Here is a 27987-nt window from a genome sequence, read left to right on the forward strand (position 1 = left end):
GGCAGACTGAACAATGGGGCTAAAATAATCTATGCTTCATCTCCTACTCTGCCAGTCTTCGGGGAGGGGGTGGGACAGACATGACAAGCTTTTAGATTGAAATACCGGTTTTCAAAAACTAAGCTGAGGAATAAATATGCCATTTTCTAAGTGCTAACATTCTCTCGCCTCCCTCCTCCACCTTCCCTGCACTCTTTCCAATCCACTTGTTTTGTTTAAAATAGGAGGGGATATAGGAAAGGAGTCAAAAGCGCTGACCCGTGAAAATACATGCAAATTTGGTCAGGCTGAAGCTATTAAAAATTGCTAGCTCTGGCTGATCCTAAATCTGACCTGTTATTCTTGCTAGAGAAAGCTGGCATAAAACTAATGACAACATGAACTCCACATCCATTTCCTCAGATACTCATATCAAGGATGTTTTGCATTTTACTGGTACCATATAGAGCAAGATACAATGTTAATTTAGCCTTCTTGTGGGTTTTTAACTATATATTAAGCTTTCAGTCCTCAGTCGCAGATGGACAACAAGATGGCCAGTAAACAAATGCTGAGGACTGCAAGAAGACCGAGAATAATCTCTGGAGATTAGAGACACTGATGAAGAAACAAAAATTTGTTTCTTCTATTCCTGTATGATAGCAGGGAAAAAAAACCCCTATCCTAACATATGAAGACAATGGAAATAAAGTTGCCTGGGCAACATTACAATCAGCACTGCCTAGGTTTTAGTGCTTGACTTCACAGCTTTAACATTAATCTTCTCTGTAATTTTATCCTGTATACGTGTGCTAAATTGTGAGAAGAACCACCTGAGATCAACATAAGCTTGTATCCCTATTCTGCAAAATGGTACCTAGGTTACCCATCACAGTAAAAGGTAAACTGTACCTTAAGTCTGGAGCCCAGCTGTTTAAAGTCTGTATTTTCATTTATATTCAGATAAAGTGGTATGCAACTCCCCATGTTCTCGCTTTCTGCTAAAGCCCCTCAAATTTTACTTGCAAAGCAAAAAAAAAAAAGCCACAAAACCTTCTTCATTTTAATAGAAGACATTGAGTTTAGCTTGCAGATATATCATATAACCAGGTTTTCAAAATTGCTTCTTGTCACTGTTCAGCTACATAAATGAAACTTAATTTAAACTTGTGTATTTCATGTTTAAAAAAATTTACTGTCATGTAAAAATTAAGATTGTTATGTTGAAGCAAAAGGCTATAAACCAAGGCACTACAAAAGCTCTGTCTCTCCCTTTGCCTATGCATATAAAACCTCAATTTAGCATACGTTACAAGATGTAGTTTTACCAGCCAAGGCTATATCAAATGGTAAACTCTTTAAAGTCATTAGTAGTGCAATTATCATTCAATATTACCATAGGATATAATTCCTGCGGCAGGTAAGACTTCATCCATAATGCACATCAAATTAAGTTTTTATATGAGAAAATTGAAGAGTATCACTTAAAAGATTACTTATGCTCTAGCTTCAAGTTGAAACCTCACTTTTTCCCACCCTTTTAGAAAATGGGGGAAGGAAGATTTATGCTTATGTATTTGAGCTGTTCAAGTAATTGGACTTTTCCTGGCAATAGCAATTTCCTTGCCAAAGCCAGTAATCATAGCTCCCACTTTTGTTGCTACTGATTCATTTTTGTAAGTTTAGTATATATTGCATAATATCTAACTATTTTTCAGTTGTTTTGGTTTTTTTTCCTCAGAAATGATTCATTTGAAGTTTGGTCCATCTCTCATTAAAAACAAGGGAAAGACTCAAACCACCTGTACAAGTATTTAGATTGGTCCTTTAGGTCTGAAAAGTGACTGGCTGGTCCATCATTCCTGTATATCCAAATAAATAGATTTTTGGATATTTTTACCTCTGAAGAAAGGCAACAGGAGTATGTCTTCCTGCGCCTAAGCTGAGATGAACAGTATCAGTTGCACTAAAACCAAGTAACCTTAACAAAAGGCAAGATGATTCCAGTAATTAGAGTCAGGTGAGCTTGCTTTATCTTTTATTCAAGTATTACCATCCAAGAAAACGTCACCTGGAAGGATGCAATAATTTACCACGCCAAGAATATCTAGACACTAAAATCTGATCAAGATTGCCCTTTGCGTAGCTTATAATGCATTAAAGTTCAAAGCCAGTTTTTTGCTATTACTCAGCCAGCATAACAAAGCAGCACGGCAGACTGAAATAAGAGACAGGACTTCCTGAGAAGTCTTTAGTTAAACTTGACTGGTGAACATGACAGGAACGTAATGCTTCAGTGAGAAGTGAATATAGTATTGAAAATGCCAACGATGTTGTTCACCACTTTGTCCTGTTATTCTCCCTGATGTTTTTCACCACTTTGTCCTGTTACTCTCCCTGGTTATTTGTCCTAAGATATTATTTGCTTTATAAAGAACAACACTGAAAACATTTTTTATTTCAGAACTTCATGAAGCATCCCGGAAGTGGGTTTTGCATGGAAATTGTTTCCTTCTGCAATCCTGCAATAATTTCTTCTGATATCATGACTTCTAAAGACCCTATCACACATGGACAATATGAATCATCGTCTGTTTGTGGACGAAATCAGGTGTCATGGTTGTAATGCCTCCTGCAAGAAGTGGACCTACCCCAAGAAGTCAGCAGGCTGCCATGTGGAAAACCTCTGAGCAGCAGGATGAGTTTACCGCCTCCTTCCTTCCTTTGATTTCGGTGTTTCCTCCTGCAGCAGGTATCTGACTTCTGATCTTAGCTTATCTCTTGCTCTGATTTAACCTATGAATCCATTGTCGAGGACTCCTAATCTTGGTATAATCAGTATTGGGTTTTTTTTTTTGCTCCGACTCCCTGGCTTCTCTTCCTGATACTGATGGTAAGTTTGGTAGTGGGACGCTGGCTTACCTAATCAACAGGCCTTCCTAGCTCCCTGCAAGAAGCTCTAAGCAGAGAGACAACAGGAAAACACATCTTATTTCTAAACTCTTTTCTCTTTAAAACAAAGCATAAGGTTATACTGTTGCCAGAATATTCCCTTCAACATTTTTCTTAAACAATCTTTGCCTTTATCGCACCTACATATCTTACTTTCTCTTTCATCTCTCCAGTAGCCCTAGAAAAGTACACGTCCTTCGGCTGCATACCGTTACAAACACATAGGAGTAACACAGGTGGCCAGATTTAAAGTTTCAAAATTCAAACAAAATCACCTTCATAGATTTTGAGCAGTTAAAATATGACTGCAGGACGCAAGAGGCTGACAATTGGTTTCTGCTGCCACTGTCGACATGGAGCCAGGAGAGGGTCAGAAGGCACAGAATATGAAATCACTCTGACCTCTTCACCACTAACACACAAATCTTCAGCTTTTTGCTAACTGAGGCATATTCACCATCTAAATAATGCCAAACAAAGAGTTTGCAAAAGAAAAAAAAAAGTAAATAAAAGTCTTGAACTGCTTGCAGTGATCTCATATAGAAAGCTATGGAAGCCACTATGGCAAAGGAAAGTGAAAGATACCCTTAGTTCATACTCTCAGAAATTAATTATGTATCATTAAAGTTTTACTAACAAAATTTCTAGATTATGCTTTAGAAGCAATGAAACCTGGGGGACTTCAGTGTTGGGAAAAGGGAAAATTTTAATTATTAATTTGTATAGTTAATTCCTGTAATTGGTAAAATCCAACGACAGAGACTATTTACTTTCAGGTTGCACAAATAGTTTAAGATAATCCTTGCTCATTTATTGTATTCATACTGTGAAAAAATAAAAAGGATCAAAGATTTCAGTATAGCTAATAGAATAAGGCCCTTGCAAATCATATTTAAATAAATACATGTGTTTTAAAACAAAAGAGTAAGACACTCTTCAGGAGAAGATGCTTTTGATAACACATATTATGAACAGTTACATGTGACTGATTCTTCCTGGACAGATTTTGTTTGAATTTAGAGACAAAATAATACACAGCTCAATATAAAAGGGAGTGTATGTGTTCAGAAGCAAAGAGGGACAGCGTACTAGCCAATGACAATTTCATTTTTCAAGCTTTATATGCTAACAATCCATAAAGACTCTGGTTAGTTTGATCATTATGGTGAAGAATTACCTAACACTTCCACTGATGACTAATTTTGCCACCCTGTTGCTACTTGATCAAATCTCTCTTGCCTCACATATGCTGAGCGCATAGCTTCCAGCACGTCTGCCAAAACACTCAGTATTTTTTCCTTCACTTGGATTCATAAAGCGCATTATGTCACTGTCTTGCTTGGGCTCCTTCCACTTTTTCATCTTTCTGTTCCGGCATAAATATCTGTGCAAGGTAGCTGATCTGTTAAGTATTTTACAGGACTTAAACAGAATCAGAGAGGCCCCGGTGAGGTACAGGATGCTATTTGACATACCTCTACCCTCAGGTACGCCAAGCATCTCCCAGAAGCCCACCCGCCGCTGCAGTGGGGGTACAGATTTCTGACGGCTCTTGTGTAGTACTCAGCAGCCCCACGGAGAAAAGAGCTCATACCACCTAAAAGAGCTCAGAAAGAAGCAAGTGCCTCTGTGTGGGCAAATCATCCAAGTTCAACATCACTCCTTGTGAAACAAGGAAAACATGACAGAAAAATCTCACAATAATTCAAGCTCAAGTTAGTGAAGAAAAGGTCTGCCTGCATTTGGACAAGAGAGAGCATGGGCTCTCTCTGAAGTTTGAGCTCGTCCTAATTATTACAACTGCTGCTCAGAAAAGGTTCCTTAAGAGACCTTCCCCTTCCCATTTGTCCTCCATCACTTCTTTGACCGGACAACTGCAATGTTCACCCATTTCCTCATTTATTAGTAACTTGAGCCTCAGCATCCCGCATTTTAACACTGTGCTAATGTTAGCACAATCTAACAGTGAGTGGCTCTCTGTGGAGAATAAGGGTCACCAGTTGTAGTAACATTATATACATAATATATATCTTGGCTACATTTCCATTTTTGTGGTATAGCTGTTAAAGACATGTAATAAATTTCTAAAGTATCAAGGTTCCTTTCCCATTCTTTTCCATCTGTTATCCATTTAAAACATAAGATTGACAAGTCTTCTGAGTCCCTTAAGTTCTTTACATCATGACTAAACCTTTTCTTAAAGTTCAAGAAACAGAAAATTCAATCAGCAAACTCAGTTCCTTAAACATCCTCTAGTTGAGGACGAGACCAAGAGACAGAAGTCTTTGCAGATATGCAATACAAGAGCCTCTAAAGCACAACAACAAAAGCAGTGTGGTATTTTAAATTTCTTAAACATGAGCCCACTTGTCCCTGCTTCCATATTTTCTTTATGTAAGAAAAGAGCTCTCTTAGGAAGCACGCACTGTCAGTATTTGTATTTTTTTCCCAAGGTCAAACAAACATGCAGCTTAGAAAAATCTCCACAAGTTGCATTTTCCGCAACTCCCATAAACCAGAGCTGCAGGCATAACATGACCTGAAATGACAAAGTGACCGTGGACTGGGCAGTATCCCATGGAAAAACTGTAATGGGTATGGTCTACTACCTTATCTACTTAATTATGGACATAACAGGAAAGGAACTTGACATTTCTGTTGAGGGAGACTGTGTTACTACGGTATAATCTGACTATAGAAAATCCAATTTCTTCCTTGCTTAAACTACTGCTAAAACCAAAGGGGTAAAAATCACAGAACATACTTCTGTAATGCAGGAGTAACCATTAACAACTCAAGTTGCCATCTAGCAAAGTAAAGGACTGAGGATATAACAGCTCTTGAGTTTCCGGGACTAGCTAGGACACTATTCCCCCTTGTGGCCTTGGGCAAGTTACTTAACCTCTCCAGATGAGAGTCCCTGACTGGAAAAAATGAGGATAATGATATTTACTTACCTCTCTCAGAGGAGATGTGAAAACTAATTAAAATAATTTGTGTAAAGGGCTCTGAACCTGAAAAGCACTACATAAAATGCTAAGGAAATAGTGTTTATATAAAAGACTGAGGGGAAAAGAAGATTCAAGTTATGCTGTAATGCATCAGTTTGAGAGCGAAACATAGCTTGCTTTTGTTTTCTTCTGGTTTTATGCCCAATCAAAACTATACATCCGAGATAATTTTCCTACTATGAAGTAAGTGTAGTTATAAGGACATGGGTATTGAGGCATTTTCATTCTACTGACCATTTGTGCTCCCCTTTTGTCTAAACTTAGTCAAGGGGACGACCTGAAGAAGCAGTTACCAGATTTGCCCTCCAATATTCCAAAACACATCATACGTATAGATTGTGATCAAAACTTGTTAGGAATATTGATGGTTTCTTACCCATAAGCATTGTGACACTTGTTTTGGTCAAGACCCAGATATTGCTTACCAACATGCGATGAATTGGACGAGTGTTGTCGTCTTCATAAGGGGATAGATGAGGCCCTCACTATTATTATTCCACAAATGTAGAAAACTGGTGCAAGCAAACATGGGGGAGCTGTCAGGAGGAGAGACGCCTTCTTTACCCACGCAATTGTGCGGCTGGATCTCAAGAGCAGCTGAGCATTTCATTTAGACTGTTTGCAAATACCGAAGTGCTGTTTGAGAACAGCAGTTTACCCAGTGAGAGTGACATGAAAGTAGGTTAAACCACAGCCCTGCCATAACACAGCACCTGACAGCCCCTGGGAGCAAGGTATTTATCAAACACAGCAATGCTTTTAGGAGAAAATGATGGGGGTTTCAGGAGAAAAAGAAGATCTCCTCCTAGTGTCACCCGAACACCAAGTCGAATTCACTGACAATCTTCTAGACTGTGGCAAAGGAAGTCTTCGAACTGTAAACTGAAGAATGTCATCCCAAAGGTAGTAAAGACTCATTCTGGGCAAAAACACTTCTTCACAATTAATGCCATGAATAGATCTCAACATCACTTAACTTCTGGAATGGTATTTAGTAATAACCAAATAAATAGACATTTACTGTCAGCTCAGAAAGCAGCACAAAATTCATTAAAATAATCAGAGAAATAAAACAAATATATCTTCATTAGATATGTGAATCCTAATGGATGTTTTTTATCACCGTTTATTAGTGTGATGACATTACCAAGTCATTCTCTGTCAGAAAAATTACATGCATTGGATTAGGCTAAATTCTATTTTCAAAGGCTTCCTAAGAAAAAGAATATTTGTAATGCAAAGCTAAATATTTACCAGCACTATAGCAAAGTATTAAAATAAACAGTCAATATACCATATTTTACTTATAGCTCCCTCCCAGTGCATGGCCGATGATTAAGGGAAAGCGTGAGGAAGTGAGAAGACAAAGAAAAACAGTTATTGTAACAAAAAGTACATAAAATTATTCTCTCTCTACACTTTTTGGCCAAGTCCACCCCCTCCACCAACCTACTGAAGAAGCCCCCAGCTCAGAGAAGGCAGCCTCACCACAAAGAGGGAGAAACCAGCTGCAGGAGAGACCAAGGTAACTCAAGCTGGGTTTTTAAACAGGACAGGACAAGGTTTGGGTTTTGGTTTGGGGTTTTTTTTTAAGGTGGTTTTGGCTTTTATTACAAAAACCAACAAACCACTAAGGCAAGAAACCTGCTCAAAAGCATTCAGGCACCAGGATAGGAGGTTATTTCACTGGACAGTAACAAAGTAGCATGGAGGGCTGGCTGACCAAGAGCCATCCTTGTCCACCTAGCTCATTTAAAACCTGGGCAAACCAACGTTCTCTTACATCTTCCATCAACTAGTCTAGGCCATACCGACTGTTTCTTCGCATACGTCTGAACACAATGTAGAATATGGAGTTCAATTACCTTTATTTACAATACATCTGTGTTTACTTCTTTGCTTATGATTAAAAATTACTAATCAGACAGATGAGAACTGTTGATTAATGCACTTCAAAATTACAAACAATTCTGTAGATGGCATAATTGCTTTAAAATGCGTTTCTTGATTAGTATAAATACAAGTATAAAAGTTTTTGTCTAACAAGGAAAAAAAAAACCCACACAACTGGTCACATAAGCAGCTTAACACCCCGTTCAGCATCACTATTACCTGGCTCTGATATCCTATTACAAACCAAACCATTAGCATTCTGAACCCTAGTGAAAAATAGCAACCAGAATTGTATCTAGTTTAATGTTTTTCTGGTTGGATAATTCTGTTATGATTTTCAGAGGGTATACTTCATCTTTAGAATGGCTAGGTACTACTTCGGGTTATTGATGTTGAAATTGGAACAACTGGAACTAATCTAGAATCCTGCATTGCTTAATCTTTTGTACTGTAAGTTTTAATTATTCTGCTACTTTATTACGCTTTCCAAACAAAAATCAGCCTTGGGCAGAAAGATTAGAAGAGATGTTTATACCTCATAACACATTTTGGGTAGCATTGTGGGGTGTGCGTATAAAATGTTTTGTTGCAGGGCTTCGTCCCCCCTGTAACTGAGCCCTGTGATGCATTTGTTACTTCTCTGAGCTGATTGCTAATCATCCACAGACATTAATATCCTGCTGGTCCCTGCGCTTTTGAAGGGTTTTCTTTGTTTTGTTGGTTTTTTTTCCTGTTTAAACAAGTTGATTGCCATTTTCAAACACCTACCTAGAAGTAAACCCAAGATGAATCAATATTGTCAAAAAGTGATTCTGATCAGTAAGTTTTTTTAAAAAAATGCAACATTTCAAATAGAAAATTAAGATTATAGAAGAAGATGAATCCCAAAACACATCAGCTATTGTGGTGAAAGAAAAAGCTCTGTGAAGACACTGACAAATAAAGTAACCCTCCATGTGTTACGTTTTCTAAAGAAACAAGCATATACTTTTGATCATTTTACACATGGCCTAAACTAATTCCTATTCTAATCATTTTAATTACTTCAGTAAAACCTAGCAGTAGCAACATGTAAGCTTTATAAAAAAAACTCATATTTGCGTTTCCTAAATGCTGATACAATACTTAACCTGTAAGTTACACAATTATTTTAATTTACTCTGTAAATCATGTTTAAGAACTCAAATTTAAGTAAGAAAAGCTAATTAAAGTTGCCACAAAAACTTTCTTTTTCCTCAGACAAGTCAGTCTTCCATGAAAATGTAATTACAAAGTATTTTATTTGGAATTTGCTCTTTGTTAAATCAAAGCTTGAGTGATCATCAACAACGCATTCGTGCTAGACAATTTTAATTAAAAAGTGCTTGTTTATTAAGTTTCACAGTTCTCTCCCCTCTTATCACGTGTATTACCATCTCAGAGATTACCTGGGAGGAGACCATGTCATGACATATCTTCCTCTTTCCTTTCACGGGCAGGATATGCAACGTGCTTCAGACATATCCCAGAACTAAGCTATGCCTCATACGACTTCAAGATGGAGTTAAACTCTATCTCAAGTGCTACAACACAAAAACTTTCCTCTTGGCAGGCAAGGGCTTTTATTATTATTTTACACATATTTTATGTCAGACTCAAGTCACAGATTTACTGATTGGAAAGAGGGTGTGGGGGGGTTTTTTGTTGTTTTTGTTTTGTTTTTTGTTTGGTTTTTTTTGTTGTTGTTTGGGGTTTTTTTTTGAGACATGGACTTTAAATGGGCTGAAATAAGATATGGATAAAAGCATTATTTTATAAATCCAAACATTTATCACCACGCCAGCAGCCCAAGTTACAATATGCAGTGTTAACTGAAATAAAGTTGTCAGAGAATGCTTGGATGGAAGGTGGATGTGATAGAAATAAATGAACGTAAAATAAATAGAACAGTCTCAAGTGTAGTTCAAAAGCCCATGCAGCCTCAAATGAGGATTTATGAACTAATAAACGGTAACCATTCTTTTGTTCTTCAAGGCTGCATTGTAAACCTGAGAGCCTGACACTGTAGTCTTTTAAGTAGATACAGTATTGATGATCTCTTTGCAAGCTATCTTATCTCTCAAACAGTAGTCAGCGTATTTTAACGATTTTCATGTTGAAGGGGGTAGCAGTGTTGAAAGAACAGCAGCTGCATTGAGCCTGGTAAATGCCGCCTAAAGAGCAAGATCTGCCTACCATTTTCCTTCTGCTAGAGCTTTGGTTTCATGGTTTCTGGTACTTACTCTGGCACTCAGCCATTCACTGTTTGTAAGATAACGGCAATATGAAATTATATAGTATTTTCTTCATTCAAAGAGAAGTTGACTTTTGAGGAAAGCTTTTGAAAAAGGCCCCTCTTCTCTTTGATCCAAAGGTGAACAATTTCCTCTGTTTATACAAAGCCCCAAAAGTTTCCAGTGGAGCTACAGACCTCAGCAGCTCTTTGTATCTCAAATCACAAATACACACACACATACTTAAACAACACTTAGTATAAAATATTAATAGTTGCTGTGAGTAAATGCCACTATCAGGCCAACTCACTGAAAACACTGGCCTATTAAGATTTTAATCTTTATTCCTTGAGCTAAAATCCACTATCCGAAACCAACTATAAGTGGACATGTTATAACAACTAATAACTGACACCAGGTATAACACCACCCATCTCTTTGGTGGAACCTTGCAACCAGGCCTCCTAGAACCTCAGAGGCAGAGAAGACATCATTATGTTTTGACTTGATCTCCACCTTCCTTGTGAAAGAAAACATAAGTATTGATGGTAATTAGATGTTTCTAGTCACTATCTCATCTTACAACCCGCTTTGGCTCAGTACGAGTGGAAGAAAGTGTTTTAACAAGCAGCATTAAGAACATCATTATTAACAATGATTTAACAACCCCATTTTACTGATGAAGAGATAGAAATGACATAATGAAAAGAAAGGAATAAAGAAGAGGATATAAAAGAATTATGATGTTTCCAAATCCCATGTATACTTCCAAATTTTAAAGTGTAGTCTGTTGGCCTAGTACTGCTGTAAAAGTGAATGAAAGGAATAATAAGCTATAGACAGGGAGGGAAGTTTTAGTTTTAATAATTTCTGAATAGTACCCTATTCTTAAAAACCTATCATTAATTTATAAAACATTAATGAAATTTTTAAAAAAAGTATTTTAAATAAGTCACAAAGCTCAAGGCGGAATAACATTTATGCAGTACTCGGATGTGAATTCTTCTGCTGGCTCTGCACGTTTCACCCTCAAGGTGAAGATGAACCAGCTTCACGCGGAGGCACTCACCAACCGGTCAGTTGGTCTGACGAGGAGATGTCTGTCCTGACCCACAACTCACAGCCATTCCACCGCTGCATGAAAAACCGAGTTCTCACACAAGCACAACCCAAGCTTCAGCTTGGGTTTAGAGACCCTCTTTCCTCCCTTATCCAAGGGAGGAAAACTTCAATAACATCAACATGTTCCGTTTAGCAAAAATAAGGAAGGATCCTAAGTCTTAAATCGATCACTGCCGCCAGCGTATTGTTCTCAACCGTTTCCCGAGACTCCCTGTTCAAACACAGCAAAATAAACATTCACCGTCTTCCATTAAGAACCACTCTCAACGTGAGCACTCAGTCAAATGGTCTATGAGATAAAAGGTGCTATAATAACAGCAAAACACCACAAGCTATACAGACAAAGCAAAACCACAAGCAGTTTCCAACAGCCTCTCGTGCCCTGGCCTACATGACATCACACAGTTGCTTTTTAGCTTTGCAAAGCCCAATTACCTTTTTTTTTAACCCCTCCCAGTTTCTGTATTTCCACTATAAATGAAGAAGAAACTTTCAGCATCAAAATGCTTGGGGTTGGGGTTTAACACACAGAAAAAAAAAAAAAACAAAACCCCAAAAAAGGCCACACCACACAAACCCAAGGCACATTCCTGGTTTCCCCTCTTTCAGCCTAAATCAGTACCTACAGCTTTAAAAAAACAAGAAAACAAACCAGGTAACGAAAATAAGCAAGATTGTGGCATACGTCTTCCTAGAAGAGGTGCTCCTTTTCCTGTTTTCCTGTTGTTTTTGTTAGAAACATTTTATTAGACCTAGTTCTTTCACTGCCAGGCAGACAGTAGGCTCTGTCAGGGCTTTTGATACGTAACATTATCAAAGCTTGTTTTAGGAAGGCCAAGGTGCTTGCCTAGATGAAACAGCTACAGCTTAGCTTAATAAATTACTGGGAGACAACATTTTAAGGCCCAGATATCTTCTTTGGGTCTCCCAGATTTTAAAAGTTTCAAGAAGATCTAAAAAAAAATAATATATAAATCACTGCAGAAAAACTTCAGCAGTTTTTATTCAGTAATTTAGGGACTTTTTTTTTTTAATTTTGTTGAATAGTGAAGTATCTCACTTCAATTTCAGTATGGATGTTAGACAGTTAGCTGAACATGAGGGAGAAGTTAGTCGACAATTAATTAAACTTTGGTTTCAGAAGAACAGCAGCTGAAGACTTGAACCCCATCCATCCCTAGTTTTACCAGACAGGAGTTACTCAACACTGGCAAAGCTGTCTGTGGTACTAGTAAAGAAGAAACAAACATATATTCTATGATTAGTCGTCTGTTAAACCAGGGCTATAAGTACGTGCTTGCTCCGATGGGTATTTGCAAGGTTTGTGTCACTGTAGTTCTTAAATGCTTCAACACTGAGGTAAGTACAAGTGGAAGAGTCCTTGAAATTCTGCAGAGTCTGCTCCCAACTCTGCAAGGAATTCAGCAGATGGCCTTCAAAAAACCAGTTAAACCAGGATGAAATGAATAGCAATAGAATTTGAGCGTCTCATTTGAGCGTGGAACTAGATACACCAGTGGATATGACTCTCACAGGAGTTGAGATCTCATGACATGGATGGAGCTAAGAGATCACACCTTGAAGTTGGGGCATTAGAGTTCAGTGTTTCTCAGGCTCTCAGATGTCATATAAAACTTATAATAAAGTTGTAAGCACAGAGCATTATTATAAAGAACACCCGGTTATTTTGAGATATCTTTGACAAGAGATCTCTAAATTACAGTTTTCCCCAGACGAAGCAACAGCAGGTATGATGATCCAATTCAGAAGTTTCAAAGTAATGACTTTTTAATATCTTCACATTAAACAAAAAAAATTTCTAGATTCCCCCCTTCCAAAGAAAAAAGCAGTCTTACAGAGAAATTTCGGATTACTCATTCCCATGGATCCCTGCTCAGATCCACCTTCTGGGCCCTCTGCTTCTTAGTTATCTTATTCCTTCTCTATAATGGCAAGTCTTAGAAAGTTGTGGTCATCCATTAAGATCATGGGGAGCACAAATTTTTCCAACACCCCAAATAATTAGAAAAATCCAAAACATAGAGGTCCACTGCAAAGGAAGTCCTGAATATACTGATAAGGGGCACATGCAACGCGAATGCAATAAGAAAGTGTTAACTGCTAAACTCTGATGCAAAAGCCTTTTAGAAACACAGCTCCCATTGATTTTAAACCTGACCACGAGCAATTATTCATGAGTCAGATTTCAAGTCCAACTGGAACATGGACACAGTAGAACTTCTGCTAAGAAGGGCACTAGAAGTTGTTGATATTCCTAGCAGAGTAAACATTTAATATTTGCAGAAGGTAAAATAAATACAGGAATGTCCCATACATGTTTCTTCTGAGAACAAAGACTGGAATCTGAAAATTTGTTGATAAAAAGCTTTTTATTTATCCATCCTGTTTTTTTTTTTCCTGTTGTGCACTAGCCCAAAGCCAAGAATGCCAGTTCTCAGCTGCTATTTACTGAAGCAAATGAAAGACAAGTGGACAGAAGTGACTTTGGCCATTTATACTGTGTGAGCACACTCATTATTGGTCACCTGAAATCAGAAATTTTATGAAGTGACATTTGATAGTGTACAGGCAACAACTTCGTATTTTCCTCCATCCGTCTGAATACATATTCAGGTTTACAAGGAACTGTATCAAGGCATAAAATCTAGAGCTCCCTTTGAAATTAGCATTTTGCACCATCAAGTGCTGAGTTGCCTAGTGCCCTACACTAATGCCTGGATCGATACCATGGTCAGGATAAATTACAGAAGGGAATAGTAGATTTGCTTTACTTCTATGCATGAATGTACTGATGTAATCATTTGTAAGTTATTAGTCTCTCACACTGGGAAGAATGACTATCCACAACAACAACAAAAAAAAAAAAACACCCACACAACCAAAAAGGCAAGATTCTTTACAGACGCAGTAATGCAGGAGATGACATTTGGGAATGCCAAACTGGGAATGCGTGATATCCCAAATGTAATGCGAGGTACTTCCTTCAGGATAAGTGCCAAGTCAACCCTTTTAAGAGACAGGATTTAGCAATAAAAGAATAAGTGTACTCTGCTCTATTAGAAATGGCTAAATGTAGATTTGCAACAAGGAGAAACAATCATCTCCCTTCCCTCCCCAAACACATAATAAGGAAAATCAATCCTGACTGCTGTTAGCCCCTCAACTTGTGTAGAAAGTTACTACTTACCGTACAGGTCCCATAGCAGCATCTAAATGAAGGCTTCCAGCCTCCTGCTCTTCTCCCTACTCTTGGCCATGCATTCACGCCTCTTCCTTTGCACTGGCACTCACGCTCAAATGAGTAGGTTATGAGCAATTCCAGTGATCTGAGCCAGCCAAATAATTACTATTTTTCCTCTCCTGGATCCACTTTCTGTTGGCTTAGTTCCTTAAACTGACTTAACCATCTGGTCATGCAAGAGCAAGAAATGGCATACGAGGGGGCAGGACCACAAAGTCAGGGGAGAAAAGGAGGAGGGAAGGTTTGACACCAGTCCAAGCTGAGCTGCTGTAGGTTGGCACCCCCCCCAATGCGGTGGAGGATGTCTCCTAGATACCACATCACAAGAAAACCATAGTATACTACACAGTTGTTTACATATGGGGAGACAAATTCTGCCACTGGACAAGTACACACCAATCCTGGTATAACTGGAGGAAGTCACTTCTAAAACATACATTTCATAAATTTGGTGTGATGTCTATTAACAATCAAACCATATGACCTCCACCTGCTGTAATTATTTACATTTGACTAAATCCACACCAGAAAGAGACCATTCATTCTTAGTATCTGGATTTCCAGTGGGTAAGACAATGAATTCCTATAGATTTGTACCATTTGGTAAAGTATTTCCAGTGACAGCAAGCCAGAATGAAGCTATGAAAAACTTATTTTAAATATATGTCTGGTTTCTTAGGTACAGCTAGTTATTCTAAATAGTCATTCATAAAGCAATAAAGTATATTCTTCTGAATATTTCAAAAAGAATTTGTAATACAGGAAACAGGAATTTACTAGTGCTAATATTTTACAGTCTCCTTATATTGGAAGTAATCTTATATGCAAAAAACAATCCATGTTGCTCAGTTCCTAGCAGATTGATAGAATAAACTTCCTTCTCCCTACTGCTCTTCTCTTGTGTTCACTGCTGTCTTGTTTGCTCTCACCTTTCTTGAGGAAAGAGTTAACTCAGCCTCTAATTGTGAGCTTTCTTTAGCTAAAGAAAGATAAAGCAGGATTTAAAGACCATTTTCAACTAGCTTCATAATACACTGAAAGGTCACTTGCTTGTTCAACTAATTCTGACTTTAAGTTCAATGGCTATTTTAAAGACACTGATCTTCAGACTACTTTTATTTATAGAACAAAGAAAATAAGCCCAGATTTTAAAACAAATCCCATTTCTAATTTACCATGTTCTTCAATTAATGGTAGTAGTTCTGGTTACCTAAAAATAATTAAAGATATTATAATCTTAAGATTACAAAAATTAGACTTTTCTAACCATAGAGATGGGTCATTCACATGATAAGAAAATAAGGGGGCCAAAAAAAAATAGCTACGTCTGATTTGAACGTCATTTCTCTTTTTCAGTCCGTGTCAGGTATTTCCTTTATTACCCTTAGGGAAAGACAGCAGCTGATTGTAATATATCTTAATATTGCCATAAGAAATGAGTAACAACTTCATGTAGTAAACTGTGCGTGTTGCCTCTTTAAATTAGCAGATTAATTTACCATTTCTTCAGTATAAAACAATTCCTGATACAATTGGAGAGTTAAAAGAGTTACATTCAACTACTGTTTAGGAAGCTATGCCTATCTTTGAGATTGTATTATTAATCTGGAAGCACTATTAAAGCTTGTTTATGGGGAAATTCATTACTAGATAAGTTAACTTCATTTTTCTTTCTGTTGTACCCCAGGTCTTTCAAGATCATCAAATTTATTTTCTGAATTTATATAAATTACCCACTGAAATTTTATTGTCAGAGTTGTGGAAGAGAAAGAGGAAGCGATATGGAGTCTGCATCGATGCAGGAACCTGATGTCCTGGTTTATATAGTTTCATATTCTAGAAAAGAGTCAGACTGCAGCACCTCGCTTCAATTACATATATATATGGGAGTTCATCCTAGATAAATATACACAGATATAAAAATCTTATATAATACTATTAAGCTACACAGAGACTCCACATTCAAAACAGTATGTAAATGCATCTAGTCAAGTATTTCTGACCTATTTTGTTGAGTATATTTTTACATATATAATTGGGTCATGTTCCACTAATATCATGCATTCCTCTTCAACTCATTTTTATTCATTTATTTTATCACATTTGAACAGCTTCTGCTAATCCTATTCTCTGTCATATTTGGATTAGAGCAGGGTAGAACTTTAACATCTTTTTAGCTGACAGATAGGATTTCTGGCAACCCTAAAGACGTGGGCGGAAAAGGCTGCAGAGTGAAATGTTTTTCTTCATGCGCACCTATTAGTTACAGTCCCAGGCTGCAGTAAGAGACCTGCAAACAACGCTCCAGATTCAAAAAGTGCTCTAAGAAAACACTTCGGTCCTTTTTATGATTAATATCTGTAACCCAACTATTAAATAATTCACAAAGAGTGCTCACTTTCAGACTGCTAGGTGGGTCAACACACCTGGAAGCAATAGCTATTTACATAATACAGATGAAACCGCTGAAGAGATGTGCTAGGATTTATAAATCGTTTTCATGGTAACTGTAACAGCTATTTTGCAAGTTATCTCCCTTCCACAATTCCCTCTTTAAGAAACTCCCTTCCTAGATTTCTGCCTGTGAGTCTTCTCTTTTCATTGCGTTTTGAAAGTAAAAATAATTAAGTAGCAGGCAAATTGTCTCCTCAAAGCTATGACACAATGAGGTCAGGAAGAGTTGTACTTCCATAGGAATATAGCAGGCTGGATGTTTCCTGCATACTCCACAGTTGTGCATAAAATTTGTCTATATTTATCACAACCCTCTTCTCCCCCAAACTTAGATTAAAATAATGCTATAGTTGTTAAGATAAGTACTCTAGAGTTAAGAAAAGCCAGAAGTGAGATTGCTAGTGCAAAGTTAATTCAGCCCCCTAGTGCAACTCAGTCTTTAATTTTTTTTATTTTTTTTTTTACTTTTTTTTTTTTAAGGCTCTACTATTTTTCTCCACAGGATCCTGCTTCATTTAGTGCAGAGGATGCTCTGGGGATTAATTTGGGTTATATGGTGAAGGAGACTGTCAGTAGAATTCCAGCTTCATTTGCTGCAGTAATAGGAAACTGTGTAGTAAATGAAGCAGACGAGTGCCTCCATCCCTTCCTTTCCATCACTCACTCCCAGATTCATTCCCCTTTTCCTTCCTATTTCCATGACTCACATTCACTGCCTCCAAGTTGCAATGCCTTTAACCAGGCATTTCACCTCTTCCCTACCACTTCTCATCTCCAAGAATGGCATCTGCCTCCAGGCTGGTGCCATCACACAAAGATGAACAACGGGGACAGGCTCCCTCCACACGCTGGCTGGGCAGCTGCAGGGAAAATACAAGAGAAATGGAATATGCGCTTTGCATATCCAGGCCTCACTAGTCAAGTTAAACTGTCTGACAGAAGTCACAACAGATCCTGGGATAACTAATATATGGTCGGTAAGACAGGGTGGTTATTACTTATTTTGGTGGGACATCGCTCCCAGCTCCTGGGCATGCTCCTGTTTTCCTTCAGGTGCTTTGCCATTGAATTCATGGAAAGAACTAACTGAATTCAGCCTTGCTGGACATGTTTATTAGAAATACTTGAAAATTATTACTAATGCTATACTATTTTCATGAACTTATTCATATTACAATAACTGTTTCAACTTTCATTCATTTACGGATCACAGCAAAGACTTCTGAATTGATAACTGCTAAGAAGTAGCTACAGCCCAATGTCAGTTTTATACATGAACCCACAAGAACATCTGGATACAGCTTTTACTTAAGTAATTGCCACTAATAATATACTATGCTTCTAGGAGTTGTTACTCACACTGAACCTATCGTATCAAGAAAAAGAAATTGGGTAGCAGCCTTTTTTATGGGCCCAGATGCAACACTGAGTTTGCCAGGGTGTAGGTGGCAACGACAGAAGCACGAAGGCATTACTGAGCATTAGAATCACAAACAGATCAATATGCAATTGTGGGAGTGAACAGCATATACACTGACTCCTATTAATTGAACTCAGTTTAGCTAAAACTCTCATGTGATGTATTTCGGTCACATACCTCGGAGTGGTATGCCGCTGGAGTAGCGGGCAGGAATAGCAGCTGGCTAGTCTGAAAAATCAATTCGTTTTTATTCCTTGCTAATCCAAAATCTGAGTGCAAAAGGATATGCTACAGCTCTATTCCTACATTTCCAAACAATCTTATTCTACATATGTTTCAAGTTTAACGTACAGCGTGGTAATTGTAGTACTTCGTTGGGGTCTTTCTCCCTGAAACCTTTAAACTCCATGAACTGTGACTCTGTGACTTTTCATCATGTAATAGGGTTTCTAGTCCTCAAATCGAAGAGCAGATAAACATTTAAAGTCATTTTTAAAACAAAACTTTCTGCCAATTTCATATTTTAGGTCTAATTCATTTTTAAAAAACCTATGATAAATATTCTTAAAGTAGTTAAGTTTCAGGATTAACTTTATCACTTCATCTACATTTCTGCATAAGGCGGCTTATGGCACTGCAGCTTTTACACCCCTGCTGACTGGCACCCTTAGGGAACGCTGCGCTCCTGGTTGTCACATCCCGTGCCCATTTCCTCACTCATCACATACATAGTACACCTGTTGTATCCTGTTCTCCAGCCCCACGTGTTCCCGCAGTTGTGAGCTGCCTCGGTGCTGGTTCAGATGCCACCCTGAAAGACCTATACTTTAAACTTGTGCTCCTCGGGTTTGGGGGTCCTTTATTTGTCTGTTCACGTGTAATACTGGTTTTTCACTCAACTTGGAAAATATAACATCCTTTTAAGCAATGCTATCAACTAATAAGATTCTTAATTTCTTTTTCATGTCTTCGTTCCTCCCTTTTACAGTGTTTCAGGTTTGTCTCTACCATTTTTAGTTCCCCTTTCTACTATAGCCAATGTTAAATCCCCAAAATACCCACGCTAACTCTATTCCCTATATTCAACTGTTTTTGCAAAATTTTCCTGGAAAGAATCTGCACGGAGCAAATTCATAATTGCAGGAAACTGAGGTAGGAAGTCAAAATAATGTATTTGTTAAATTGAACCTTTTAGAAAGTTATAGTCATACACCAATAATATATTCTGCTTTTATAAAGTTAAATTTGTGGACTTGCATTCTAATCTGACTGATCTAAACAGTTTTTCAACTTTTTTCATATTACATAAGTCTCAGGCACATTAAAAAGGCTTCTTTCTAGTGCATGGTCTAGAGAGATTCATTAAATCTGTAGGGTTTAAGTAGCTCATAAAAACAAGACAGCAAAGCTAGATATCGAACATCTCAAATTATGAGCAACTCGACAAGAAACAACATATGTCACCAGAACTACTGACTGCTAAATTATGATATTCCACAGTTTTAACCTTTTTTTTTTTGCATACTATTTGATAGACTTACATTGGCTAAAGCTTCCAAGCTTTATTAAAATAAATGTAGACCTGTAACGCGCTTCCTTTTGAAGAGAAGACAGGGAATATATTTAACTCAACCCTTTCTCATTCACATTGCAGTTCCGAAAGTTCATTTTAAATCCCAGTTCAATTTACTTCAGCCTTCCTCAGTAAGTTTCTGACAGCTCTCTTTGGTCTATATGCTGAAACTGCTAAGTCTTACAGATACTTTACTTCTACTGAGATTTATTCTCCTTTAAAGGAACAAACATGCACAACACATCCTGTTTGCTTGCTTGCTCTTCTGGACAACTGTCTTTTGTTCCCTTTGTAAAAATAGCCTGGAAGCCACAAAGAATTTCTAATGCTGCATGTGACCACTTCAGAAATGGATGACGGGTCAGGAAGTGCACTTCCCAACCTCCTTACCAAAGTGTTCGATATTTACATCTTTCAGTTAAACTCTACAGGCACCAAGTTTTCTGAACACATCAGAGCTGCTTCTGTTTACCAAAGTTTGTCTTGTGGCATTCTTACCCTCCTTGAGACACTTATGCTAAGCATTGACTTACCTATCGCCTAAGGGTAGGTTTTGAGCATCTGTAGTGCTCACCTGCAGGCAGGAATTTTAATCCAGAAATATGGTCAGATGAGGAAGCAAGAAAAAAAAAAAATCTATCTCCCATTTTAATTAATAACCAAAGAAATAGCGACCACTTAGGTATTTTATCCAGTGTCTTAAAAACGTAAAAAATGAAGAAACACTCCTAAGAAAAAGACTGGAAAGCCAAGTATCTTCATTCTGAACTCCTCCTGGGAGAGGACTGATTTGAAAGAACAGACCAGTGTATGAGGACTATTCACCACTATTTTTTCCTTCCTTAAGGAAAGGAAAGCGGACAAAGCTATCTTTACGGAAGCGATACATGCCCACTTATTTTCAGAAGAGGGCTCAGGGCTGCTGAAACCCAAGTCATTGAGGACACTTGCCAAAGATAGGAGCTAGGTGGTAGCACCAAGACAGAAGTGTCTTTACAGCATTGAGAATTATCACTCCAGCTTTTGGAAAACCTGTTCTGAGATGCCCAACTCATTGTATATGGAGTTAAGGTTGCTGTGCTAAGTTTTAAACTCCATAGTAGGTCACAAGTATTTAATGGCAAGACAATTATGATTTTTCAGCACCACAGTGTTTAAGATTCTTTGAGGACACAGGACTAAGTAACCTGAGAATGAGGTTAAACAAACAACAACCACCCCAGCCATCAACTGTCCAAACATTTTGCTATTAGAATGCTGAAAATCAGTGTCCTTTACTATCATCATTATGTTGCTAGGGACCAGGGTCCTGGCAGGGGCAGGTCAAAAAGAGAAAAAGAAGCTGGCTGGCTGTTTGTTTGGTTTGGTTTTTGGTTGGTTTTGTTGTTTGTTTTGTTTAATTTTTTTTTTTTAATGTTTTCTTTGACTATTATGAGGTATTAAAGCCTTTCAGTAATAGTGGAAGTTATCACTTAAATCTTTAGAACTATCTTCTGCAGTGTGCTTGTTACCACTAGGAACAAAAGCCTAAGGACTTATTTTTGTTTGGGGAACATGTGGGGAATGAAAGTTTGTTGCACAGTTATTCCCCGGAACTTTATTAGTATTCTCAAACCTGAGATCTCACCCTCCTCCCCCAAAGTTCCACCAACAGAATTGCCAAAAAAAGGTTTCCGCACTTGGTGATGTGGAGAAGAGCTTGTTTGGGAAAGAAATAGCAAGTGACAGGGGATAACTCCAAGCTTCTTTGGTTTTTTTGGTGCTTGACACTGGCGTTACAATCATCAATTTGTAGGCTTTGTAGTTGCTTCTTTACACGTCAATTTATTGTGTTTTATTAAAAGAACATCTTATTTCCATAAAAAATTAATTTAGCAGCTCTAAAACATTAGTTACTCTAGCCTTTTTGTTCTAACTTAACTCATGGACAGCTAATACAGGTAATTTGAACAGACCAATTACACATGTTCACACTATCTTTAAGGATACAAAATACCCAGTATTTGGAAATATGTGTATGTAAGTGTGTGTGCATACATACCCTGAAGTTTGGACATCCATAAAAAGTTTATAATCAAAGGCTCAGCTCTGAAGAACTGGGGAGGCTGTTCGCATCCATAATACTTAAATGCTCAAAGCGTGGCTACCCAAGACAATACTTCAAGGACGCTCCTGAAGTATCCTGGCTAAATGACACTTATTTAGCATCTCCAAGCTCTCTCCCACAAATATGGAGTGACAGAGAATATGAGGAAAGACGCGGGCTCCTAAGAATAGCAAAGACATGCCCAGGGCCAGAAAAAACACAACGTGGCCAGGCTAAAAGCATTATTATTGTCAGATACATGCAAGTTGTGCAATACCAATGTATGCTGACATAGATCTGTACAGTCATGTGTGCATATTCAACTCAGCTAAAGCAGTAATGCTATTACTTAAATATGCGGGATTCACAGTAACAGATATGCAGACAGAAAAAAAGAAGCAGCACAAGCAAGACATTTCTGCCGAGATTTCATACAATTTCCAGAAAGCTGTTTTGGTGCACGAGTAGGTATCCTGCTTCCAAGACCTTAAGAAAAAAAAAAGCTTAATGGCTGGTCTCTCTGGCTCCCATTAAGTGATCATGTAAACAGCAGGGCACTGAAAGGTACTCAACAGAAACCTCTTAGTAACATTTTATGTCACCATGCAGTTTGTTTTATTTGTTCCTTAAGAGACTTAGAAATTCATTCAGGTTTGTAGAAATCAAAATATGATATATGAGAATCTGTACCCGAACACTCATTGGAGTATGTATCAGCCCCAAGTATGAATAAAAACAAAATTACACAGACACATGATAGATGCATCCTGATCACAAAGTAAGTATTATGGATATGTTTTTCATCTTTTTTCAATTGTGCCCTGTGATAGTGAATAAGTAGAAGCCTACTTAGTCCATTTTTTAGACCACTGTGCATAAAGAAGTTTCCAAGCTATGATTAGACAAAGCAATGTAAAACACAGACTGAAGTTTGGAAGATCGATGAGATTAGAAAAAAATATCAGGAAAATGGTCAAACTACAACTAGAACTGACTAAAACTGATTAATTTGATTTTTTCCCTTATTCAGTATTCAAAGCCATCTTCAGCAACATGGTTTAAGACACTATACACAAAGTCCAAGATGCATTAAAAAACCAAGCAATATTCATATGATAAAAAACCCAGAATCAAAACATATGTGTAAATTAGGAAAAAGAAAGTACCTTATTGCCTTCATTTCTCTACCCATTTATACTTTCAGTACAACTCTCCACAAAGCCTTTTATCATGAAAATTACCCTCAAGTAACTCTTCTTGCTGAAGAGAATTCGATACCATCTACTTGTTTTCACAAATAGAATATTAGAAAAAGTCTTGAAAAATGTTAACTTAAGTGAACACTTCAAAAATGCCATTTAACTTTTTTCCCCCAAAATGATGAGAATTAATGAATCTTTCTGATGCAAGTATCATATCCTCCTAGACCAAGAGTAGCTACTTTGGCAACAGTGAAAGAGCTACAGCATTAAAGGATGATTCCTCATCCTAAAATGGCTAGTTAATATAGGGACAATGAAGTATCCTTTCTTCTGTCTTTTAATGATAGATCACAGCTTGGACTAGACAGCTACCTTTAAGATGGTTAAGTCAAGTGACACTGAGGACATAGCAAATTTATAGAAATACTTTCACATGCACCTACTCAGCAGGTACCGAGAAGGTGAAGGGTTTGGTGCCAACTTTAAAGAACTCCTAAAAGCCACCGTACTGGTCTAGCAAGGAGTGTTTTACCTATTAATCATGTGCTACACAGTACAGCTATGCTTATCTCAAAGACCTCACATGGGATGCATTGACCAGTGCTCAGGACATCCTGGATGGGGAAGATCAGCCTATACCACAGAATCAGGCTTTCCATCAGACAACTTTCTCTACAGTCGTATCAGTCAAAAGCGCCTCTATCTCATAATTTCTCTAACATATGAATAAAACTTGCCTTTGGGTCAAGCGTGGATTAAGCCTCATTTTAGCAGGATGCCTGTCCAGCACATGCTGAAAACAAGGCACTTCCAAATGTGCTTCAAGCTGGGCACTGCTGGTAGAACCGGTCATTTACAAACCCTGACCTGCTTAAACAGTAATAATAATTTAGCTATTCAGCTTTGCCCTTCACCCCAAAAACTCGGTGAGATCTTCTGTCAAGTATTGCATCTCATATATGCTTAAAATGGACAAGATTGTTAAGTATTTATAATCTTGGCAGTGCTACATTCTTGTCATATTAAACTTTTCAGCATCTATTGTAGTGAGTATCAAGCTGTTTGTCACAGTGGCATCTGTCTTGGATAATTCTTTCTCTGGCAAAAAAAGCTCTTCAACAACAAAATAATCATAGTAGCACATTGACCACATCTTGAGTTTGGGCATATGTCCCAAGTAGATCTATTTTGAAAGCAATGAAGCACAACCTAAAATTGAATGGAATAATATGTCACTATCTTCTACAGGGAACCCCTGCGCCGTTTTTTCTTGTTCTTTGTGGGAAAGTAACTTTTGAACTTCTTACATGTAATGTGATTATTGCTATTGTCAGTATAATTGATCTTTTCCTTCCAAAAATATAATCTGAAAACTGAAACAGTATTGAAAAATTTCCACGTAAAAGTTGGAGGTACTATTTTGCGTCAGGTTTCTATATTGCTTCAAGTTTCTCATGCAGCTTGAACCCGCTCCCCAACCCCACCAATTGCCTATTTCTATAAGTGTTACAATGAAATCGGATCCAAGTCAAAATATGAAAAAAGGTAGGAAAACTGTCCCACCTGTCTTGACATTCTTAAAGCATTAACTACTTATACGTTTAGTGCACCTAGTTTTTGTTCAGTTGTCAACAGGAAGTATTGAGCCATTCTGCTCCACAATAAGGATAGTAATCTTAAGGCCCAATCTTGCATAATTGGAATTTGGAAGTTTTAGTGAACTCTAGTTTGTACAATGCTGTCCATCACAAGTATGGACAAGAACAACTTAGAGGGTTATATTCTTTTTATAATATGCAGAATTAAAAATGACCACTCATTTTGACAAAAACTGACATGTCTGAGGCGTTCAGTGTCCCCAGGCGATTGGAGTAATGACTGGTTTTCTGCTGTTGAATAGAAACTAAAGCTACTTAAGCAACAGAAATTTATTTCTAAATGCTTAATTTTACTAGTATTCAGTATTAAAGGTTCAAAAAGAATCTGGCATTCTGTGAAACATTTAGATCACGTGACCAATGATAATGCTTTCCACATAGGACTTCTATGTCCTTTTGCGGCTATTTGAAGTGACAGCCATCTGAACTTGCATACTTACAGTTATTTTCAAACACCGCTACAATAAAACCAACTTGGATTTCCAAGTGAAAGTTTCTAAACAAACTCCAGAAAATTTAAACCACACAAAAGTCTTGAGACAATAACAACCAGGTGACTAAGGTTTCAGAAGACCATACATTTGCTGTTAAACCGTAATGAGAAGTGCTAGGGTTCAACACTAATACTTAGACTAAAGCTGTAAGTGTCTCTGCAACTGTAATTGTTTAAAAGTTTAAAAGAGTTATTTGGAAAACAAAAAACCAGCAAGTTATGCCCTTTTCATGAGATATTTGAGATATTTCATAGAATTCTCTTAATCTTCCTCGTATACCTTCACAAGCAGACATATCAATAATGTGTTGTCTGAAGGGATTCTCAGCTCAGACATGCTATGGTTCTCTTATGAAAACAATCTCGTGTGGTAAAAGGTTTCCCAAGATCTCTTCCCAGCAAAATTAAGTCTACAAACAGTAGCCATCTGATAAGCAGTATCTCATGCTTTTATTTCAGAAGTTTGTTGGGGTTTTGGTTTTTTGGTTTTGTTTTTAGATAGGAGTACACTTTCACTTGTACAGATTGTGTTAAGATCAGAGAGATTTCCAGATGCCAATATTCACATGCACACTGCACCGTATAGGATGAGTGCCTTACCGTAGGGACTTTAGGGCTTACCCAACCACCACCACCACGCCTTCTGGGACAACGCAACAGGAACACTCATAAATCCAGACTTTAATCACTGAAGAACAGTCGACTAACCCATTGAATTGGTGATAAACATCGGGTCAACAGGGTGATACCTGATCACCTTGTCTAATGTATTGAGACAGTTATTTTTTCATTATGTACAGGATACCACTTTAACCTTTCCAGTATGTTAAGTGCTATTTGCCTCCTAAACAGAGGTTACTGCAGATACCTGCGTTTAATTATATTTGCCATCCTTCTCCCCTTACAGTTTTAAAAGAGTATGGAAGAGAAGTGAGTTGTGTAAAGGAAGAAAAGGGCAGGGGAAAATGTCTGGTCAATTCAAATTCTAACACAGCCATAGGTAAAACCAATCCCAGAATCACATTTGGGTGTCCCAGAAAAAAGAGCAAGTGTTGTTTAAGGTCTCTGCAAGAGTGACATTGTACCCTTAAATACATGGTGCTGACTTTGTATTTTCACATAGCATCTCTCTTCTCTGGTGAGGACTTTTGTCAAAAGTGGGAAAAAAAAAAAAATTATTTACATATTTCACCTGACATACCTGATGTTACACTAAGAATTCTGCTATAGCAGAATGGAAAAGAGAAATAGTTTACTGAAGCCAACACCTGGAACAAAAAAGTTCAAAATGTTTTGGTACTGTGGACACATTTGGAAACGCTGATAAATTCAGTTTCATTAGAAAAGTGATAGGTGGCTGCAGTTTTGCATTTCAGTTTCTGAACCTTGAAATCTCTTCCTCCCACAAAAACGATGCTGCTTCAAAGCCTTTGTATGTGGAAATGAAAGCACCAGAGTAATTGCTACAGGATGGGCCGCCGAACTGCTCGGAAGGGAGCAGTGTGCCCAGCACCTTGGGCTGCGTTTGCCGAGAGGCCGGCAGCTGAACAGATTGGGCCGTGTCTGTCCCTGTCCTCGCGTGCACAGGAGCCATCTGGAAACAAACAGCTCAATCATGAAAGAGTAAAGATAACAAGGAAAATTTCAGCTCCCTGATCAAAAAAAAAAATAAAAAAATATATACTTGCTTATCTCCTTATTATTCCTGTTTTAAGCCTCACCAAAGATGCAGGCTTTTCTTTATCTCCCTCTCTAAGTATCCTGTTTAACAACTACATTAAGAGCATCACCGCTAGAAAACAAAGAGTCAGATACGAGAGGCAAGGGCAGGTACACGGTTCATCTGCTGTCGATGCCCCAGTCGGAGGCACTGCAGACCCAGCAGACGTGCAGCCTAGCACGTTCCGCTGACGAGTGCTGGCAGGTCGGTGAGACCCTCCAAGTGGTGGCTTATATGAAATTTAATTTAAGGCCGCGGCATCCTCCCTCTGTCTCTCAAAATAATACCCAAGAGAAGCAGCAGTTGGAGGAGGGAGACAAGAAGTTAAACAAATTCTGTACATCATCTGGGGTCACATTTTGACCACCTCCCAGAAGAGGTGGCCGTTGATAAGCCACGCTAACAAGGTGCTATTTAGCTTGGCCAACTTTACAGCAACTCCAAATCAGCGTGTGCCCCAGCAAGCGCCTGGGCCCTGCCTCTACCAACAACAGCCACCGAGAGCCAACCCCAGCTGCTCTGAAGTCCACCTTTAATGAGCCTAATTAATTTACTTTCAAGGTAGCCTGACTCCAGATTGCACTGTGTTTTCCAAATGTTTTCCATAAAGCCAGGGGGAAGAGATGCCGGCTCCCTGCGAGCCTCGCCGTGATCCCAGGGCATCCCTCCGGCTCCAGTGCGGCTCAGCATCTCTCCCGGCCGAGGGGAAAGACCTCAGCGGAGAGCATGGAGGTGGGGGGGGAAGAAAACCAAAAGGGAAAATGCTACAAAGCACAATATTCTGACGGAAAATTGAACCAGGATTTCATTATTAAAGCCAGTCCTCAGATGAAGAATTATAACTGCTAAAAGCTTTTTTTTTTTTAATACTTTTTTTAACATGAAGTGATATAGAAACAGAGATCACTGC

General features: G+C 38.1%; 1 protein-coding gene across 3 annotated transcripts in view; it reads right to left on the reverse strand.

Moving 5' to 3' along the window:
• Positions 1-27987, reverse strand: part of SYT1 (synaptotagmin 1) — a 361382-nt gene that overhangs the window by 320110 nt on the left and 13285 nt on the right. The window contains exon 1 of one of the 3 annotated variants that reach the window (XM_063322877.1): positions 14418-14525. The exons of the other annotated variants lie outside the window; for them this stretch is intronic. The gene's annotated coding sequence lies outside the window, so the exon portion shown is untranslated. Of the gene's footprint in view, positions 1-14417; positions 14526-27987 lie in introns of those variants that run through there. 3 annotated transcript variants of the gene reach the window in all.

Source organism: Chroicocephalus ridibundus, chromosome 1, assembly GCF_963924245.1.
Source record: "Chroicocephalus ridibundus chromosome 1, bChrRid1.1, whole genome shotgun sequence".
NCBI classification, from domain to species: domain Eukaryota; kingdom Metazoa; phylum Chordata; class Aves; order Charadriiformes; family Laridae; genus Chroicocephalus; species Chroicocephalus ridibundus.